Source organism: Lagopus muta, chromosome 5, assembly GCF_023343835.1.
Source record: "Lagopus muta isolate bLagMut1 chromosome 5, bLagMut1 primary, whole genome shotgun sequence".
NCBI lineage: Eukaryota > Metazoa > Chordata > Aves > Galliformes > Phasianidae > Lagopus > Lagopus muta.
The window spans coordinates 34,042,461-34,056,987 of NC_064437.1; the positions used below are offsets into that span (position 1 = coordinate 34,042,461).

The 14,527-nt window shown below is 40.8% G+C and overlaps 1 protein-coding gene across 3 annotated transcripts in view; it reads right to left on the reverse strand.

Annotated features, from left to right (window-relative positions):
• RASGEF1A (RasGEF domain family member 1A) overlaps positions 1–14,527 on the reverse strand; it is a 148,887-nt gene that overhangs the window by 23,038 nt on the left and 111,322 nt on the right. The gene's annotated exons all lie outside the window — the stretch shown is intronic.

Genomic DNA, 14,527 nt, shown 5'->3' on the forward strand with positions numbered 1-14,527 from the left:
TGCTTCCATTTCTTTTTCTGTTAAGTGTGAAGAGTGGCTCTTAGCTAGCTGTATTCTAAATGTTGACATCTGGGGATACAGAAACTCTCCAAGGTTTAATTGTTTTCTGTAGTTATGTAAGCTCTGTTCCTCAACAAATTGCTTGCATTTTGAAGATGTTTTCATTAGGCATTGCCTCATGTTATTGGTGGGTGGACCCTAGAGCAAGTTTAATCGGTGCAGTTTGTACTTGTTCTGTAACTTGCTGGAAAAACAACTTGAGGCAAGGCTGTGCTGGTTCAATGAGGCCGATCAGGGAATCTCTTGCTGCAGAGTGAGTCAGCAGCACTAATGCTTGCCTGTCTCAATCCTGCCACTTGCTTCAGCCTCATACCAGCTAACGTCAGCATAAATTGCACAGCATTTTCTATTATCTACTGAACTGGATTGTTTTTTTTTCAGTATTTGGGTTCTGTTCCTGCTGCAGACTTGCTGTCCAAGCTGTCTAATCCCACTGTGCCTTAGCAAAAATCTGTTCCATCCTGGTTTGTTTTTTTTTCCTCTCTCTTTCTTGTTTTCAGTGGTCTTAGAAAACATTATTTTGAAAACTTACTCAAATATACCTGTGTGTGCATCTTAAACACAGGTGTACTTAAGAAATGCAAGTAACTTTGGATATCATTAATACTGATCTGAGGCTCTAACTTGAAGTACAAAGAGATTCTCTCAGAAATGATGTCTTTGTAGTTACTATTGTCAAGCTACGCACTTGTTGGTCACCTTCCACACAGATCTAGTTGTTATTATGATTTGGCTTTATGTAACAGAGTGTGTTGATACGATTTAAAGCCCCAGCGTCTGCAGTGAAGGAAGCAAAGAGGGACAGAAACCAAGGAGGCAAGAAGGAAAGTGGGCTTAACTGTGCATGGCATTCTTCACAGAGTTGTTTAAATATGAAAATGGGACAAAGCCTCTGTCTTTGTCTTCTGAAGCACATTTGACTTTAACTCAAACCTGGTTTGTTACTCTGAGTCTGAACTGCTGTCCGGGAATCTACACAACCTTGGGAGTGGGCAGGATATTGAAAGGCTCTGGATTTTCACATTACATTCTGTTCCAACAGTACGTTATACTTACATAACGCTATGATTTTGGAAACCATTTAGATATACTCATTACAGGCATAGCTATAGCAGTATATTCTTGGCTATTACATTTTAGAACGCTTTGATGTATGTTGCCTAATACTGGCATTTAGAACATGGGAAAAAGTGGTGAATTAAATATGCAACACGGGTTATGTTTGTGGGTTTTATTTACCAATGGTCTTGGCTTTTGACTAAACACTATACCTGCATCTGAAATATGGCATTTGTCTAGGAAATGCCTTCAAACTGCACAAGCAGTAATAACAGTGGTGTCAGATGGGGCTTTTGCATGGAGTATTTATAAGAACTTAAGAAGCAGAATGCAGGTAAAGCTTCAAAGCCTCCACCAAACATCTTTACAGCACAATAGATTTTTAGTCTTATTTGGAGGGCTGCACAGATGTTCCAGGTTTCCTTGCTGCATACATATTTTAAGATTTGAAATTTGTTCTCAAGTAATTTTTAGGCACATTTGAACAGTCATCAGTTTCAGAGAATCATGCTGCAGAATAACTTGATGGCACATTAATAACTTGGCAGCAGATGGGAGTGGGAGACGAGCTTCTAATCACGGTTCTGAACTGAGCCAGGCTTTGTAAGCTTGGAACTTGAAGTGGCGTTGAGTGCTGTAACCATCAGTCTGTGGTTATTATCAACCATACCTCTCTGACCTGAGACACAATGAATCTTTCCACACAATAGTTTTGTCAGAGCCAATGAAGTTTGTAGTTGGAAATGGCATTTTCCTTCTTTTGAATTGTTTTCTTGAATAGGTCTTGACCAGCTCTACCCCAAGACATCCAGTAATTTTCAGAGCAAACCAAGCCAAAAATAGGAACAACTTGAGATGTCTTTCACTGCTGTATGCTTTCTGTAGTAACTGAGATAGAAAGCTAGTTGTAAAAGTCACTCACCTACATGTTGAACAAACTTTCCTTGGCACGAGGTCGGCTGCGTGACACATCACTGAGAGTACCTGTGTCACTGATGCTCAGTTCTCACTCTTGGATTGAGATGAAAGCTATTCCCCAGGATTTAGAGAGGGCATGTGCTTATTCCCAGCTTTTTGTGCCTCTGCCAATACAGCGAGCTTAACATAATACAGCACGCTTTCACTGTGATACCGATATGGCTGGTAATAGCAGCTGAGATGCTAGTTGCTATTTTGGCATGGTTGTCTAAAGAAGCTTGCTAGCAGCAAGCTTGGTTCCTGATTTTCGTGTGTATTTTGTTCTTAGAATTCTGTTCTTCATAAGAATTACCCTGCCTGCTAACTTAGATTTGAGTTGCATTCAGTTGGGAGACGTCACTGTGATGTATGGTGGGTGTCTCTGTGTGCCTAGTGGTGGGGATGAATCAAGTTTGTTTAAGAAACAAACAAGAACAATGAAAAACAGTACACCCCTTGACAGGTGCACGAGTATAGATGAAAAGGGATGATAATCATAGAGCCATAGAATGGCTGAGGTTGGAAGGGACCTCAAAGATCATCAAGTTCCAATCCCCAAACCTCAGGTCATGTAAGTGCGTACTAACAGCTAGTCAAAGAGTGAGTGGCAGACAAAGATCTTGGAAAAACATAGTTGGCTTAGCCAGCTCTACTTGAAGGGCTGCTAAAACATGTCATGCATAAATGCCACTTTAGGCAGCCAGGGTGTAGCTGAACAGCTGCTTCTGCTACAGTTGTAGATTTGTTCCATCCCTATTTGTGCTGTGCGTTTTCTGGAGATGTGGGAGGCTGCTCAGCATGTCTAATGCCTCGTTTTCCAAGAAAAGATACAAGAAGCACATACAGGCTGTTTTTTAGCATTCGTGAGTGGTTCGATCTGATTTTGACACAATGTGGAAGAACAGTATGTTAATGTAACGTGCACTCTTTTTATTAGTTTTCTTAGATTCTTCTAAAACTGAATTTATAAAAGCAATTCATAGTCAGTTTTAAATTGGGTTCAAGCTTGGGTTCAACATGAAGCAGCCCTGGCCTAATTCTAGCTGGTTTGCCCTTGGCTTGCATATTGCTGCTTGCTACTGTACCAGCTATTCCAAGAATATGCCACCATGCAGAAAGTGAAAATCAATTATGCCAAGAAGGGAGCATGTACATACATCAGCATTTTGGTGCCCAGGGGAAGAAAAATCTGCATGTCTGCTGATGTCAATCTTCTTGATATGGTATTTTTGTCAATGCACGTGGGTAGCCTTTTTTTTTTTTTTTTTTTTTTTTTTTTTAGAAAATAGCTTAACAAAAAAAGAAGTTTATTTTTAACATCACAATTAGCTGATCAAAATTGTCAGTCTGGAAAGTCAATCTTCTGTTTGCTTTGGCAGAACCTGTTACAGCAACACTGTTAGTGTGCTCAGTTGTGTTAATGTATATGTATATTTGTTATTTTTTTTTTCAGTCTCTGTCTGGTTTTACATGTCTTATTTTAGATTTGATGGTGAGAAATTCTGGAGCGATGAGATAATTTGCAGTAATTCACTTGTTTGTATAAAGGTACAGCTGCAAGCAACATTCCATTGAACACATGATGTATCTGTCTTACCTGAATTACCACGAGTAACTCAGTTCCCATGCACATCTACTGCTGGGATTCCTTCTTCCTGATACTGACAAGAAGGTCAGCAATTATGAAGGAGATTTTAGAGCAAGCTAAAAATCTATTCTGTTTACAGGCTAACAGCTGTTTACAGTTAACAGCTGTTGGTTTTGTTCTGACGACTTTGGAGCAGAACCTAATGAGGAACCTCAAAGCATGCGCTGTAGTAATATTTTGAATAAAATATAAAAATATTGAGAAAATGAAGCTAAATATGAATTAATTTCAGAAACTTGTCATCAACATTTTAAGCATTCAAAAATGAACTTATTTTTATGAAACCATTTTGATGACCAAGGAGAGCTGGCAAATGCTTGTCTGACTCTCCAGCACTGCTTAGAAATGCATGTGACCTTTAGATTATGAGCAATGTTGAGTTTCAGTATAGTTGGAGGCATGTGGAAAGGACTTGCCCCGTTTTATCTCAAGCAAATCGAATAAACAAATGTATATTGATTTGATGCCAAGTAATACAGGATAAGGGATATTGTACCAAACACCTGTGTATTTATCTTGTCTTACGTATTGTAGGACACAACCCAGACTATCCAAAAATAAACTTATAACATGAAATGCTATATATGATGACCCTGTGTGGTCAGTTTTTGTGCCAGAAGCAGCTGAGGACTGATCTGCAAATGAATAGCTCCCTACTACACATGCATTGAAAGTAATATATATATATATTTACATATGTGTATTTTGTGATCATAGAATGATATCACAGAATGGCTTAGGTTGGAAGGGACCTCAAGTATCATCAAGCAAGCTCCAACCCTGCTGCTGCAGGCAGGGCTGACAACCTCCATATCTAATGCTAAACCAGGCTGCCAAGGGCCCTATTCAACCTGGCCTTGAACACCTCCAGGGACAAGGCATCCACAGCCTCTCTGGGCAGCTGTTCTAGCACCTCACCACCCCCGTAGTAAAGAGAAGATCATATTTTTGCTTTGTTTTCTCTTTGGCTGAGATGGAACACTTGTTTATTTTGATGTGGGTAGGGTTGTAGGTATCGAAATTCTCCCTCATTCCTTTGCCTTTTTCAAGTTTGTTCTGTCAATACTGAAGATCATTAGGGAACCTATTTTAATTTTATTTGAAAGCTATGATTTCTATTCTCCAGCCCCATCAGAATAAGGATGATCAAAGTGTAAAACAGAGAGAGTACATTCAAGAGCCCAGAGTTCTGATTTGCCGAGTCTCACCCTTACTGTTGCTGTTTACCTTACTCCAATGGTGACAAAGAGCTGTCACCTCAGCAAGCAACTTCAAAGGGGATTCCCCAGGCATGAACGTGTGGGAAACTTAAAGCTGATGTTGTTTTCTGAGAGGAAGCACATTCTTTCTCATGCTCTCTGATGTTCCTCCTCAGCTGTTTGGTCTGCAAGAGCTGTACACACATTGAGTAGAGTCTGTTGTAGAACTAGGTGTGTCTTAGCTCGGCTTTGGGGATGTTTTAAATTGAATTTTTAAATTTATGGTGGGGTTTTTTTGCTTTTAAAAATGTTGTCACTTGACTGAGGAGACCAAATCTGGAAAAGTGACCTCCACTAGTTCAGGAGAATACGCTCATTCTAGTTATTTAATTTTCCTTCCATAAACAACCTGGTATCCCTCTATGTGCAATATGAAATGTTATCTTAAACTCTCACTAATATATAGTAGACGTTGCATAATTTTTAAAATGCATAGCCAAAAATTAGTTTTAAATTACTTTGGATAGGAAGAATGAAATGGATTTTCCCTTTCCCTTTGCTGGTGTGCCATATGAATTGTTTCACAGCTGCTTGCTGTCTGAGCGAGATATGAGCTGGTGGCATAAAAATAAAACTTTCCTATGCTTCCTGTGCTATTGCAGATTTCCTGGACAGCCTTTTACTTTCCCAGTTAAAGGGAATTTTGATTAGGCAGTACTCTTATATTTCTGTAAAATCTATATGCAGGAAATTGATTTCCGTATGCCTTGCCTTCAAATGCAGCTATTTAATAGTAATGACTTATCTGTGTTACAGTGGTAATTGATAACATTGAAAATCAGACTTTTTTTCTTGTGTAAAAGGATATTGAGCGTTTTATGAGCACGTTATTGTTTGCTCTTTTTTCACTAGCTGCCTCCACAGGGATTTATACATGGCAAAGATGAGCTAGAAATCTCAAATTGACAAGGCATCACAATGGGAATTACTTGTGCTATAGATTTAACTGAAAGGATATCAGGCAGCCTAATCCTGGAGTCACAAACACAGCCTGGTTTGCATGAAGTTGAATTATTGAATAACTATCTTTTCAAATTCACCAATGAAGTCAAGCCTAAATTTTAATCCGTGAGATGCAAAACTGCATTGTTTTGTGAATTCAGCATGTTTTATAGATATAAGCGCTTTATAGAATCATAGAATCATAGAATCACCAAGATTGGAAAAGACCTAAAAGATCATCCAGTCCAACCGTTCACCTATTCCCAATAGCTCCCACTAAACCATGTCCCTCAACACATAGCTAGGAGAGTTATCTACTAGAAAAGGAGATAAATGATATTGTCCTGACTTCCATGTTTCTCATTCGATCTGCTGTGTTCCACTGGTGTAACAATTGGTGATATAGGGGGATTGCCATATGCTCTTGGTACACAAAGTCAGACACTTCCTGCCTCTAACATCTAACACTGAAGCAAAGAATGGTTTGCTCAAGTAGAACCATTTGATTCTAGGAGATTGAGTGGTAATTTTGAGGCAAAAGATGAAAAGCACTGTACGCTAATGGTTTATATTTGTAGCTTTTTTCTAAAGTAAATGAAAGCCTAGAATTGCCCTAGCATGTCATGCTTCAGTAGATGATATTTCATGATAACTAGTACATTAACTAGCTTCTGTACCAGATGTACTATGAATTTGTTTATTGAAATGCGTGCTTTACTGTTTTGTAGTTCCCAGTGAGTCTATTGACTGATACAATTTTTATTGTTGCTAAAACATATTTACTTCTGCTGAAATCTAGGGAATATGAGGTTGTTTTATACAGTCACTTCATCTTTATGGTTTGCAAAACACCAACAAGCATAAACTGAACTCAGTGAAGGAAAGCAACGTAGGATTTTAGCAAAGGCTAAGAAGAAAAGAATGGCACACATAACTTTGTATGTAAACAAGGAAAAGATCTTTGTGACTCTGGGCAGCCTGGTCTGGTGGTTGGTGACCCTTCACATAGCAGGGGGAGTTGAAACTTGATGATCATTGTGTTCATTTTCAAACCAGGCCATTCTATGATTCCGTGATTCTACGATCGTCTCTTGCCTGTTGCCAGTTGTCCTTGTCAAGGGTGTTACTTCTCAGTGCTAACAGTGCCCAAGTGCCAGCCATTGCCTTACCAGAAAGGCTTTGTCAAGTTGCTCACAATTATAGAGAACATGAGACATTGGGGTAGACAGTGGAAAACCAAGTTCCTTTGAGGACACAGCAGAAGTATGTGTGTCCTCCCATTCTTGCACTCTGCAATATTGTGATCAGCTTCGGCGATCCAATCTTTTTCACAAAATCCACAAAGGAAAGTAGAATTGCAGTAATAAAAGACAGTGCTGGAATGCTTACTGGGACATTTACCTGGTAATCTAATACAGGCATCCAAGCAAGAATAGCTTACGCAAGCAGAAGCCTTTCTACCCAGAAATAGTTTATGCCTTAATTGAAAAGCTAGATTTTTCAGGATATTGGTCGGCCTGTTTAAATTAATGGAGAGAGTCTGTTTAGCTTCCTTTGAGGATCTGGCTCAGTGCGTGGTGGTGCTGGATAAGGAGCCACCTGGGATGCATTTTGACTTGGAACCAACTTGTAGCCCGCCATGGCAAATGATAATGGCTCTGACACACTTTTTACAAGAAGTGGTCTGTATGAAAGAGTTAGAGGAAGTTTCATAGGAAAGTTAAGCTTCTCATACTACCTTGAAAACATCAGGTACATGCTTGAAAGCGATTTACAATCTGTCACCGAACTCTGTTTTGACATATGTTTTGTTAATTGAACTACTGAGGATGTGGGACTCCAAACATATCTGTTTAAGGAAGCAGTGTTACTTACCTATTTTGCATTCTCACAGGTAAGCTAAACTTTCATCTTTATTTTACTCAGCATTACTGTTTCTACTAAAACCTGATACATTATTCATAACTGCTTCTAATTTTGGCCTAACTTTGAACTGGAGATAATTGGAATGTCTCCAATTGCTTTATGTGTTCACACATCAAAGAACCTCAAGTCAGCAATCAGCATTGTTCTTGTGGTGTATGTATGCACATTTTAAAGAATGAGGAAATGGTTTTTGCTAGTGATATAGGGACATTCCTCATTCTTCCTTCAAAAATGAATCATAATGATATAATTGGAGAGGTGACCTAGGTTATCGTGTTTGCAATGTATCTGGATCTTGGTAGAAAACTCATTTTAAGCAACAGAACTAATCTGAATCATGGAATATGCCAGTTTGGAAGGGACTCATGAGGACCATAAAGCCCCAGGGAAAGGCAGATTGCCAGTGTTACCTGACTACCCCTCCTGGTGCTGCAAGTCTGTCATCCAGGAGTCAGCAGCACTTCCACATATCCACTGCTCTGTGAACAGCCTCTCACTAGCATGTGCTTACTAAGACGTGCAGTGTATGAAAATCATAGAATCATAGAATGATCTGAGTTGAAAACAACCACAGTACTTATCTGGTTTCAGCCCCCTGCTATGTGCAGGGTCGCCAAACACCAGCCCAGGATGCCCAGAGCCACATCCAGCCTGGCCTTGAATGCCTCCAGGGATGGGGCATCCACAACCTCCTTGGGCAACCTGTTCCAGTGTGTCACCAACCAGATAAAAACTAGCAAAATAGTTAAAACTGGATTAAGACATCCATAGACGCAGGTAGGACTTGTAGCTACAACTGGAAATTTAATTCCTTGTTTTATAAATATATCTTATCTCTTAGTTATTAATTAGGTAGGTTTATCTATTCTATGTAGCACTTTGATTTCTTACTTTGCGTCAAAAGAGATCTTTTGCAGTTGATTTTTGAAGCACTGAAGTGGTTAGAAAGGGAGAGATGTTTAATTATCCTCAACTGCTCTCAAGTACACTTTTGAAGATGATAGATGTAATTCTTCTTTTTTTTTTTTTTTTTTTTTTTTTGTGCTACTGTTTTCATTTGTGTAAATTATGTGCCATCCTAAGTTTTATCAAACTTTGGGCTTGATCCTGAGCACGCAAGCATCCTCTTGGCCACAGAGCTGCAGTAGTTATCTGTTTGCCTTTATTTGGAAGTTTTGTGAATGCAAATCAAATTGCATCCTCAGTTGGTACAGTGAACTCTGGTCTGAGAAGTGGTCTGAAATGTTGCTGTAGGATAAACTAATCTACAGTTTGTCTTTGGGGAAGAAAATAACCCTTCCCCAGAAGTTCCCATTAAGGATTTGTCCGAACACTGCAATAGCAAGACTTCTTGCTTCAGAACATTTGGCTACAAGGGAATGAGTTCAAAGCATTTGCTGTAACTGCATAGCTTTTGAAAGCTTTGAATATTAATTCAACCACTAATAATTTTATATCTTGTAAAGGCATCAATCGGGTCTTTAAAATTTGGTATTTTACATGTTGTGTTACAAAGGAAATATACTGCTGGTATGGTAATTACAATGATATTTCATACAATTTAAGGCTTTTTTATTTCACTACAGACAATTATGCCCAAGTTATTTGAATGCACAATTCAAGGTTCTGTCCTTTCAAAGTAAGTGTCAAAGCTTAGGGGACTTGTTGGTCTGCTGCAGCTCACAAGTGAGTAAATACCATGAGCCTCTGTCACAGGTGGGAATTTATTTCAAATGTATTTCTTGCCTTTCTTTTCCTTTCTGTCATATCATTGTAATGTTTAACAGAAACAGCGATCTGGCATTGCAGTCCTCAAAATTGAGCTACCTAATAATCCACTTGCATTCCTGATTGCTTTGAGGAGCATTCCTGTATGCTCATGGCAAGTGTCCCAGCCACCCGTGTATTCTGCTGCCCATTTCCTCCTCCCACTGCTCCATTCCCCTCCCTCCCCTTCCCTGTGCCTTTACTAAAAGAAGAGCAACTGGGAGCCTCCAAGTCACAGCCTCCTGCTTTCAATCAAAGCAGAGCACTGAATAGCTCCCACTCACATGGAGCTCAGTGGGTCCATCGTAAGGCCCTTGTGTTAATGGGAGAGCAATCTGCCCACCTTGGAAACGTTTCAGCACTCTATGAAGCTGCCTGGACCACACAGTTTGCATTTGCCATAAATTTCTACCCCATTTTCCTTTCTCTCCTTCATCTCTTGAAAACTGAATGTTCATGGTTATTTCTCTGCTCTTGCACAAGTAGATCCTTCACTTTCTGGTCTTTATTGGCTCATTAGGAGATGCTCCTTCAGATTTTCTCCTTTCCCTACCCCGTTGATTGCAGTGTGAACATTTAGGATAATTTAGTTGGACTAGGAATTATAGACCGGGAAAATTAACGTCTGTGTCAGGCTTGCCAGGTGAGTGCACAGCACAGGTCCAAGCACTGGTTTTGGGTCTCAGGCTCAGTGGTTTCCGCTCAGCCTTTTGACGTAAGCCCTTGATTCAGTTCACACCCAAGGAGTTTCATTTTGATTTTACAGGGGTTAGAATGAACCCTGAAAATCCAAATGCCAAGCTCTAACACAACAACTGTTGTTGTCTGATCTACTTTACCAGCTAAAGCATTCTGAAACTTAGCTCTGGTTTAGTGAAAACTTCATTAGCCTAGCGTTTAATATTTCAATGAGTCATTATGGCTGCTTGGCTTGGGGGGGGCAGCAGTGTTTATTAGCTGATTCTTTTTGCACTAATTCTCTACCATAAGTATTATTGTGATCTTACCACTCAACCACGTCAGGAATTATATGTCTTAAGCCATGTGTTGTCAGACAAGGAGTGGCAATCTTTCCAGTGCAGCAATGCACAGGTGCATTGCAAGGTACCTGACAGTGGCCCAGTTGTAGAATAGCAGAATGGCCTGGGTTGAAAACCAACTGGATTTCTTTACAATAACCTCAACCAGCCATAATGCATCTTGGGTAGCACTGCTTATCTATATGCTGATCATGTCTGTAGAGATAGTGCTGACTCACATGTATGTATTAGCTGGCTGTACTGAAACTTTCCAATTTATATCCAGAATCTAGTTTGGATTTTCAGTGAGTTCAGCCTGGGGAAAAGAAGGCTGTGGGGTGACCTCATTGTAGCCTTTCAGGACCTAAAAGGAGCCTACAAACAGGAGGGGAATCAACTCTTTGAAAGGGTAGATAACAGCAGGACAAGGGGAAATGGTTTGAAGTTGAGGGAGGGAAGATTTAGGTTGGATGTCAGGGGGAAGTTCTTTACTGCGAGAGTGGTGAGGTGCTGGAACAGCTGCCCAGAGAGGCTGTGGATGCCCTGTCCATCCCTGGAAGGCCAGGTTGGATGGGGCCCTGGGCATCCTGGTCTGGTATTAAATGGGGAGGTTGGTGACCCTGCATATGGTGGGGGATTGGAGCTTCATGATCCTTAAAGTCCCTTCCAACCCAAGACATTCTATGATTCTGTGACATGTCATTTTCTATTACTTTCTGCCATATCTTTTGATCTTGCTTTTGCCACAAAACAAACAAACAAACACAGCACCAAAAAAACTGAGAACAGTATTTGCATACTTAAATAAGAGGGGGAACTGGAGTCTCCTCACACACTTCATCTCTGAAGGTCTTCAGGGAGGAGTAAGGATGAGCAGTAAATGAATAGCTGAAGTTTAAAGAACAGGCTGTAAGCAACTTTGCCTCTTGCAAAAAAAGTAGTGTGATTAGCAGCTCAGGAATTATATCAGGCACCATGGCATTTTCTGTAGACTGATGATACCCAGGAGTAAAGAGTCTCTGCTTTGAATAAGAACATAAAATTTAATTTGTGTAGCCTAAACAAATAAATAATAATCTCTTTATATAAATAGATCTCTTTACAAAAGCAGCATCTTCCCACTTTAATCACAACTGAGACGGGAAAAAAGTACATGAAGAAGTTGGGCAGTCTTTGAGTGTATGGAAGGAAAGGAAAGCCTGCAGAAGGCAGACCTCTTCAGAAATTAACCATGGCAGACAGACATTGCATCTTCCTGGCACCTTCCAATGTCTGACTCAGAACCACACCATGGAAGCTTCTTACACTGCTAACAACTCCTTTCTGAAAGGGCTTAAGGGGAATACTGGTCTAGTATTAAATGGGGAGGTTGGCAGCCCTGCCTGCAATAGCAGGGGGCTGGAGCTTGATGATCTTTGAGGTCCCTTCCAACCCAAGCCGTTCTGTGATTCTAAGGGAGACTTAGATGAGGAAAGGAGGATTTAGAGCTTCAGTTACTGCTCAACAAACATGACACCTCAGAAACCTCTTGGGCTGTGGGGCTTGGCCCACCTACTTGGCGTTTCCTCACCAAGCAGCAATGCTCTGGGGAGAGGCCTTCATTGAACAGAGCCTAGCAGGCTGCTGAACTGCTAGAGAGGTGCAGTAAATAAACATATCAAACAAAGCCATTGGGTACTGGCCTTCCATTATTTGTAAGGAGCATATAAACTGGAGGGAAAATTATTTTATGAGGAGGGAAAGTAATAAGACAAGGGGGAATGGTTTTAAACTAAGACAGGGGAGGTTTAGTTTGGATATTAGGAGGAAGTTTTTCACATAGAGGGTGGTGAGGCACTGGAACAGGTTGCCCAAGGAGGTTATGGATGCCCCATCCCTGGAGGCATTCAAGGCCAGGCTGGATGTGGCTCTGGGCAGCCTGGTCTGCTGGTTGGTGACCTTGCACATAGCAGGGGGCTGAAACCAGATGATCATTGTGGTCCTTTTCAACCCAGGACATTCTATGACTCTATGATTGCATCTGCTACCAAAGACTTTGGTTACCAGTTTAAAGTTGCTTTTTGTTGTAAGGCAATCCACTACTTGCAAAAAAATGAGTGGTGTTCATTCTGTTGCTTGCTGTGGTGGGGTGCCTGTTTGTGATGATGAACATTTACAATCTCTGAAAGCAAATAAAATTTTGGCCAGACTCTTCCTAGACCATGTTTTCCTAAATTCTCACCCTCCAGTGGCTAAATTATATTGGGTTTGTGTCTTGTGAATTGCTTTTATTTAATTTTAAGGCCTGCATCTCCTTCTTAAAAAAGGATTTTAACTCATTTTAAGAATTTGAAATGTGGTATTTTTCACTGTCAGTTTCCTAATCTATTTCCTTCCTTAAGGGACTTAAATATATGAATTTTTAAATAAAGAGACGTGCACTTTTTTTTTTTTTCTTTTCTGTTTCAGGGAATTTTTTTAGTGTTTATAAGGCTGGAGTTCTGGAGATTTCAAGCCCCTTCCATCCTCCAAAATGTCAGCACTTTCAAAGCAGTGGTTTCCTCTGCACTACTTTATATGTGCTCTTCTGCACTCCTCAAACTTGACTGCAAACTGTGCAGGTGAAGGAGGGGCGTGGGCAGGGTGTGAGTTTACACCTTGAACTGACAGAAATGGGCACTGGGGAGAGCCAAGCACCCCAGCACCAACAGGCTGGTTCCAAGTCAGAAGCATGGCGTTGTTTTTGCATTTCCATCCTCTTAATTATTATTTTTTTTTTTCTGGCTTCCCTCTGAAGTTTGTAAACTGCAAATGGTTGCAGCACACAGCCAGCTGAGTTCTGGATCTCTTTGCTGGTGTTTCTCAGTCCTGGGTGATAGATCACCACAGCTGGTAGAAGTGCTGGTCTGTGAAGGATCCCACTGTGGCTCGTGGCTGGCCTGTGCACACAGATCAGCACACAGGTGGGCAGGGAATGAGAACAAACCCTGCTCCATGCAATCAGACCCAGCAGTTGCAGTGAGGAGGCCAACAGCTGCTGGGAAAAGAATGGAATTGAGAACAAGGCAACAAATCCAGGTTAGACAGAGAGAGCCTGTATGTGCTGGTGGGGACAGCGGGAGAGATGGATGAGATGGGAAAAGCTGCAGATGCAGGAAAGAGAATGAAGTAGGAAAGAGGAAGCAGGACACAACAAGTAGTGCAATATTTTTTGGCTTGAAAGTATTAAAGTCCTTTAAAACTTGTCAGCAATTATCCTTGTTGCCTCTGTGTCAGATTATATCTTTGGTCAATGGTTGCTTTTTTCTTTTGCCTAACTTCTAACTTGTAGGACCTCAGCTGCTGTATTACGTTAATAGGGTGAGTAAAGACGTAAGTGGGACATGTTTGGTATAATCGGGGAATGTTGTTTGACCCCAAAGAGGTCAAACATTGTTAGTGTATTTCTTTGAGAGACGTTCCTCCAAGGAAACTCTTAATTGTAGCAGAAACCTCCCTGCAGAATTTTCATCTGCCGAAGCATAGAAAACTGGCTCCTTGTCATCAGGCAGTTCTCAGAAGTTGTTTTCTTCACGTTCTCAAATCTGAAAACTATGGTTTGCACATGTGAGGGCTATTATGAACCTTAATGGAAGTCTGCATGGAAGCTGGATGGTGGTGCTTTGCTGGTGGCTGCATGTTGGCTGGCCTCAGTCACTGTTCCCAAGCCTGACCAATATTCTACTATTTTCCTCCAGCAAATGGGAATGCTTATTTTTTACTTACAGGGCGCTGATTGTTTTGCAGTGGTATTTTGTACAGCAGTGTGAAGATGAGGAGGAGGAGGAGGCAAAGAAAAGAAAAATCAAAGCATCGTTGTGGTGCTGTCAGAGTTGTGGGTGTTATGTGTGGGAGGTATAGGCGTGGGGAAA